The 7974-nt window shown below is 42.7% G+C and overlaps 1 pseudogene; it reads right to left on the reverse strand.

The window, feature by feature from the left end:
* Window positions 1-3843: 3843 nt before the first annotated feature.
* LOC138847193 (ras-related protein Rap-1b-like protein) lies at window positions 3844-4396 on the reverse strand (annotated as a pseudogene).
* Window positions 4397-7974: the final 3578 nt, after the last annotated feature.

Raw genomic sequence — 7974 nt, forward strand, 5'->3', positions numbered from 1 at the left:
TACATGAGAATTGTGTTGTAATTATTGTGCATTTGCTGTGACCCTGATAATCTAATGTATTAATAAATTCCTTAAGAAAGAAAATCATTGGTTTATTTGAATTTTTGTTGTGGAGTTGTAGTTCTTTATATATTCTGAATTTACCTCTCTTATCAGATGTGTGATCTGAAAATATTTTCTCCCATTCCATAGGCTGACTTTTCACTCTGTAGTATGCTTTGATGCACAGAAGTGTTTTGCCAAATGCAAAGACGTGAACCTTGTCCTTTGTTTTCTCCTAGAAGTTTTATAGTTTTGGGTCTTAAATTTAGATCTTCACTCCATTGTGAGCAAGTTTTTTGTATATGGGTAAGGTAAGAGTCTAATTTCATTTTCATGTCAATATCCAGTTTTCCCAACTGGATCCACGTATCCTAGCACTATTTATTATTAGAAACTGTTCTTTGCCCATGGAAAGCTTGAAGATCACTTGCGGGTTTATTTTTGAGTTTATTTTTGTTCTCTTGATGTATCTGTCTTTATGCCAGTACCACATTATTCTGATTATTGTAGCTTTGTAGTAAGTTGTGAAATCAGGAGTTGTGAATCTCCCAGCTTTGCTGTCATACAGAATTATTTTGGCTATTTGGAATCCTTTGTGATTCCATGTGAATTTAGGATGGATTTTGCTATTTCTGCAGAAATGTTACTGAAATTTTGATAGGGATAACATTGAATATTAGATCATCTTGAGTAGTACTGACATCCTAACAATATTAAATCTTTTTTTTTTTTTTTTTTTGACAGGCAGAGTTAGACAGTGAGAGAGAGAGATAGAGAGAAAGGTCTTCCTTTTCCATTGGTTCACCCCACAAATGGCCGCTAAGGCTGGCGCTGCACCGATCCGAAGCCAGGAGCCAGGTGCTTCCTTCTGGTCTCCCATGTGGGTGCAGGGCCCAAGCACTTGGGCCATCCTCCACTGCACTCCTGGGCCACAGCAGAGAGCTGGACTGGAAGAGGAGCAACCGGGACAGAACCTGTGCCCCAACCGGGACTAGAACCTGGGGTGCCAGTGCCACAGGCGGAGGATTAGTCTAGTGAGCCTCAGCGCCAGCCTCAATATTAAGTCTTACAAGGGTCAGCATTGTGGTGCAGAGTGTTAAGCTGCCACTTGCGATGGTGATATCCTATATGAGCACTGGTTCAAGTCCCAGCAGATCCACTTCTGATCCAGATCCCTGCTGATGCACCTGAGAAAAGCAGTGGGAGATGGTCCTAGTGATTGGGCGCCTGCCACACATATGGGAGGCCTAGATGGAGAGATGGAGTTCCAGGCTCCTGGCTGCCATTTGTCCCAGGCCAGCTTTTGTGGCCATTTGGAAGGTGTACCAGCAGATGGAAGATCTTGCTCTGTTTCTTTCTCTCTCTCTCTCTCTGCCTCTCTTTCTGTAACTCTGCCTTTCAAGTAAACAATTCTGTTTTAAATTTTTTTAAATATTGCATTTTCTAATCCATGAACATAGGATATTTTTTCAGTGAATTGTGTTGTATTTCAGTTCTTTCAGCCATGTTTTATAGTTTCAGTGTACAAATCTTTAGTGTAACGTCCCTGGCTAGGTTTATTCCTAGGTATTTTATTTTCTTTTATGCTACTATAAATAGAATTGTTTTCTTAACTTCTTTTTTAGATGATTCTTTGTGTAGAAATGAAATTGAATTTTGTGTATTGGATATGATTTATTTCTTTTTCTCACCTAATTGTGTGACCAGACCTTCCAGTACTGTGTTGAACAGAAGCAACGAAAACAAGCATCCTGACCCCTGACCTTAGGGGGAAATGTTCAGTCTGTCTCCACTGAGTATGATGTTCCCTACGAACATTTTTTTTTTTTTTTGACAGGCAGAGTTAGACAGTGAGAGAGAGAGACAGAGAGAAAGGTCTTCCTTTTGCCGTTGGTTCACCCTCCAAGTGGCCACTACGGCCGGCGCATTGCCAGGATCCGAAGCCAGGAGCCAGGTGCTTCTCCTGGTCTCCCATGGGGTGCAGGGCCCAAGCACTTGGGCCATCCTCCACTGCCTTCCCGGGCCACAGCAGAGAGCTGGACTGGAAGAGGAGCAACCGGGACAGAACCGGTGCCCCAGCCAGGACTAGAACCTGGAGTGCTGGCACTGCAGGCGGAGGATTAGCCTCGTGAGCTGCGGCGCCGGCCCTCTACGAATTTTTTTCTTATATTCCTTTTATCATGTCAGGGTAGTTTTGTTCTATTCCTAGTTTGCTAAGGTTTATTATTATTATTATTACTATTATTGTTGTTTATAATGCAAGTCCTTGCATGGTAATCTAAATTTGTTGTACTACTGATGTTAACTTATACAAAATTGCACCACTTTAATTAAGGCTTTTAGTTTGCATTTGGCCACCTCAAAGTAGCTGTAACATTAGGTTGGATAGACACAGGATCTTTACACCCAAACGTTAATGCATACAAAGCAACAAGGCATTGCTAAATAAAACACCAATAATTACTGCCAATTAGGCCTTGTGACCAATTACACATGATTAAAATTACTTCCTACATTCACATCAACAGTACTCAGCCATCATTTAACATCTCAACCAAAGCGTTACACATGTGAAACAAGCACTACCAGGCAGAAGTTCTAAACCTGTCTGTTTGGTATTGCAAACACACTTATGCATGAGCAAGCAAGGAATTCACAGTGAGAATTTATAGCTGCAGGGGCTGAAAATGATTTACAAAAACTATGAAATCATTTTCTAAAAGTTTATACTTTCTAAAAAGTATGTACTTTTTTTTTCTAAAAGTTATGCTTCTTGTTGGAGACCCCCACTGGACACACAACTATAAACATTTTTCTCTGTGTAAACAAAAACGGAAACATATAATAAAATTTTAAAAGTCTGGACATTTCCTTCCCAACAGATATTACAGGCAACATCTTTAGGACATAATATGGAGATGACTATCATTTCAAAGACAAGATCACTGTCCCCATAACTTTTATATATATATGTGTGTGTGTGTGTGTGTGTGTGTAATATATACACATATATAAATGCATTAATCAAAGTGCTTACTTTGTATAATACAATGATAATTGCCTTGAATTTCTTTAAAAATGACAATAAGCTGCATGTATCGAAGAAGCAGAGTTATCTGGAGCAGCATTTATAGGAACTCTTTGGACTTTATTATGCTAATAGTGGTGCTTCTATGATTTACATGACTGTACTCTCCAGTACAGAACATGAGCATGTTAAAGTGCACAGTATACCATTTTCATACATGTGGCAGTAATACTGGATGTAGCATCTGGTTTTATGAGCTGCACACTCCTGGGCTATGGTATAAGTACTCCCTGGTGGTGCTGGGAAGTGATTAGAATGTGCAAACTTCTAAGATGGCCTCTTACAGGGTGGCACCACAGGAAAGTCCATTGTAGATGCTGGTAGGTTAAACAAAGCTGGAGTGCTGGTGCTGTTGAATTGGACACCCTTAGTATATATATTTTTTAAAGATTTATTTTATTTATTTGAAAGAGTTAGAGAGGTAGAGACAGAGAGAGAGGTCTTCTATCTGCTGGTTCACTCCCTGGATGGCCACAATGGCCAGAGCTGTGCCTATCCCAAGGCAGGAACCAGGAGCTTCTTCTGGTCTTCCACACAGATACAGGGGCCCTAGGACTTGGGCCATCTTCTACTGCTTTCCCAGGCCATAGCAGAGAGCTGGATTGGAAGAGGAGCAGCCAGGACTAGAACTGGTGCCTATATGGGATGCTGGCGCTTCAGGCCAGGGCTTTAACCCGCTGTACCACAGTGCCGGCCCCAACACACTTAGTATATTAAAGCAGAGAACACGATGACTTTTCCCTGGGCCTTCCCAGGCACTGGTGTTCTTCCATTAATTCACTGCACCAGGTCATAAAAGAAGTCATTAACATTTATTTTTGATTTTGCAGAGTATTTAAGAATGCACAGTTGTTCTGTTGTCTTGCTGGATTTTGACCTCTTTCCTTTCCTGCAACTCTTTGATCTTCCAAGTCACACTTACTACCAGCCAGAATCGCCGGAACATCATCAGTGTCTCTAACTTGAAGAATCTGCTCTCTCAGGTCCTGTAGGTCATTCCATGTAGACTGTGCTGTGATGAAATGAACTAATGCAGAGTCTGGTCCACTTTTCACGTACAGATCCCTCACTGTTGTAAATTGTTCCATTCCGGCAGTATCCAAGATTTTAAGGTACATTGTTGGGCACTTACCGCAACTCGCTTCCCATAAGAATCTTCTATTGTAGGATCATATTTTCAACAAAAATTCCTTGAACAAACTGTACAGTCAGAGCAGACTTTTCAACACCTCTTGAACCAAGAATGACTGGTGTATATTCACGCATGATGCAAGTTTGTCAAAATGTGGAGGCCCTTATGCTGTCACCGGGTCCTCACTGGCAGCGTCACCTGTGCTCCCTCTGGGTGGCTGCTCCCCATGCCACGGCTGCCTCCACTGCTGGTTTACACGCTCTCCAGGCTCTCTTATTATTATTATGAAATGGTGCTGAATTTTGTCAAATGCTTTTACTGCGGCAATTAAGATGATAATGTGGACTTTGTCCTTTATTCTATTAATGTGCCATATTACATTGATGGGTCTTCATATATAAAATTATCCTTGCTTCCCAGAGAGAAAAAAATCCCACTTGTCCTGGTATCTGATCCTTTTAATGTGCTGTTAGATTCAGCTTACATTTGAGGATGTTTGCATCTGTATCCATCAGGGTTATTGGTCTGTAGTTCTCTTTCCTTGCCTTTGTCTGCTTTTATTTATAGGGTAATGGGGATGTCACAGATTTTAACTGGAAGGGTTCTCTCCTCTTCATTTTTTTGAAAAGTTTTACAATGATTGTTAATTCCTTCAGTGTTTGGTAGAATTCTCTAGTGATGCTACCTGGCCCTGGGCTTTTGTTGGAGGATTTTTGATTACTGAATCTCATTATGAGTTACAGATATGATCAGGTTTTTCTACCTCTTCATCATTAAGTTTTGGTAGATTATGCATTCCTAAAAATTTATAAAAATTACCTAATTTGGATAACATTGGATGTTCATAGTATTGTCATAATCATTTTTATTTCTGCGGCATCAGTTATAATTTCCTCTCTTTCATTTCTTTATTTTTTTAAGAAAAGATTTATTTATTTTATTTGAAAGGCAGGGTTACAGAGAAGCAGAGTGAAAGAGGGAGAGAGAGATCTTCCATCCCTGTTCACTCCCCAGATGGCTGCAATGGCTGGAGTTGGGCTGATCTGAAGCCAGGAGCCAGGAGCTTCTTCTGGAGGTCCAAGCACTTGGGCCATCTTCCACTGCTTTCCCAGGCCACAGCAGAGAGCTGGATCAGAAGTAGAGCAATCAGCATTTGAACTGGTGCCCATATGGGATGCTGGCACTTCAGGCAGCGGCTTTACCAGCTACACCATAGTGCAAGCCCCTCTCTTCTTTCATTCCTAATTTTAGTTATTTCAGACTTCTCTCATTTTTTTCTTGTTTAATCTAGCCAAAGGTTTGTCAGTTTTGTTGATTTTTTTTTTTTTTTTGACAGGCAGAGTGGACAGTGAGAGAGAGAGAGACAGAGAGAAAGGTCTTCCTTTTGCCGTTGGTTCACCCTCCAATGGCCGCCGCGGCCGGCGCGCTGCGCTGATCCGGTGGCAGGAGCCAGGAGCCAGGTGCTTTTCCTGGTCTCCCATGGGGTGCAGGGCCCAAGCACCTGGGCCATCCTCCACTGCACTCCCTGGCCACAGCAGAGGGCTGGCCTGGAAGAGGGGCAACCAGGACAGAATCCGGCGCCCCAACCGGGACTAGAACCCGGTGTGCCGGCGCCGCTAGGCGGAGGATTAACCTAGTGAGCCGTGGCGCCGGCCCAGTTTTGTTGATCTTTAAAACACAGAACATGGCCAGCACCGCGGTTCACTTGGCTAATCCTCCGCCTGCGGTTCTAGTCCCGGTTGGGGCACCAGATTCTGTCCCAGTTGCTCCTCTTCCAGTCCAGCTCTCTGCTGTGGCCAGGGAGTGCAGTGGAGGATGGCCCAAGTGCTTGGGCCCTGCACCCCATGGGAGACCAGGAGGAAGCACCTGGCTCCTGGCTTCAGATCGGTGCAGTACACCGGCCATAACGGCCATTTGGGGGGTGAACCAATGGAAAAAGAAGAGTTTTTTTTTTTTTTTTTTTTGTCTCTCTCTCTCTCACTGTTTAACTCTGCCTGTCAAAAGAATAAAGCACAGAACACACACACACACACACACACACACACCCAATGGCCAGTGTTGTGGGGCAGCAAGTTAAGCTGCTCAAGCCGCTCAGGATACCCATACCCCGCATCAGAGTGCAGGTTCATGGAGCAGCTACTCCTCTCCCTATCCAGCCCCCTGCTATGTGCCTGAAAGCCGCAGATTGATGGCACAAGTACCTTGGCACCTATGTGGGAGATGGAGATGGAGTTCCAGGCTCCTGGCTTTAGCCTGGCCCAGCCCCGGGTATTGTGGCCATTTGGGGAGTAAACCAGTGGGTAGAAGTTCTCTCTCTCTCTCTTTTATTTTTTTAATAGAAAGCTTTTATTTAATAACTATAAATTTCGTTAAGTACAACTTTTGGATTATAGCTGTTCTTCCCCCCATACCTGCCCTCCCATCCCCAAACCATCCCACCTCCTACTACCTCTCCCATCCCATTATTCATTGAGATTCATTTTTAATTATCTTTATTTACAGAAGATCAACTCTATACTAAGTAAAAAATTTGTCTCTCTTTTAAAAATTCTATTTTATTTATTAGAAAGTCACAGAGAGAAGCAGAAGAGAGAGAGGTCTTCCATCCGCTGATTCACTCACCAGATGGCCACAGCTGCCTGAGCTGAGTCGATCCGAAGTCAGGAGCCAGGAGCTTCTTCTGGGTCTCCCACGTGGGTGCAGGGGCCCAAGGACTTGGGCCATCTTCTACTGCTTTCCCAGGCCACAGCAGAGAGCCTGATTGGAAGAGGAGCAGCCAGGGCTAGAAAGGGCGCCCATGTGGGATGCTGGTGCCCCAAGCAGGCTTTAACCTGCTATGCCACAGCACTGGCCTCTCTCTCGCTCTCTCTTTCTGTCTTCCCCAACCTCTTAATTTCATTTAGTTTTTTTTTTTAAACTTTTATTTAATGAATATAAATTTCCAAAGTACAGCTTATGGATTACAATGGCTTCCCCCCCCATAACGTCCCTCCCACCCACAACCCTCCCCTTTCCCACTCCCCCTCCCCTTCCATTCACATCAAGATTCATTTTCATTTCTCTTTATATACAGAAGATCAGTTTAGCATACATTAAGTAAAGATTTCAACAGTTTGCTCCCACACAGAAACATAAAGTGAAAAATAATAGATGATTTTTTAAATGATGATGAAATCAGATCAGACCTATTGTCATGTTTAATCCCAGTGAGAGTCAAGTTGGGAATTGATCATTTCTTTTTTTTTTTTTTTTTACAGAAGTTCAGTTTAGTATACATTAAGTAAAGATTTCAACAGTTTGCACCCCCATAGAAACACAAAGTGAAATATACTGTTTGAGTACTCGTTATAGCATTAAGTCTCAATGTACAGCACATTAAGGACAGAGATCCTACATGAGGAGTAAGTGCACAGTGACTCCTGTTGTTGACTTTACAAATCGACACTCCTGTTTATGGCATCAGTAATCTCCCTATGCACCAGTCATGAGTTTCCAAGGCTATGGAAGCCTTTTGAGTTCTCCAACTCTTATCTTGTTTAGACAAGGTCATAGTCAAAGTGGAGGTTTTCTCCTCAATTTCATTTAGTTTTAATTGCTTCTCCTCTACTTTGTTCACGTCTGCTCTAATCTTTGTTACTCCTTCCTTCTAGTAGGTATCAAGTTCCGTTGTTGATTTGAGACCTTTCTTCATTGTCAATGCAGCCATCTAGGT

This window comes from Oryctolagus cuniculus, chromosome 20 (assembly GCF_964237555.1).
Source record: "Oryctolagus cuniculus chromosome 20, mOryCun1.1, whole genome shotgun sequence".
NCBI lineage: Eukaryota > Metazoa > Chordata > Mammalia > Lagomorpha > Leporidae > Oryctolagus > Oryctolagus cuniculus.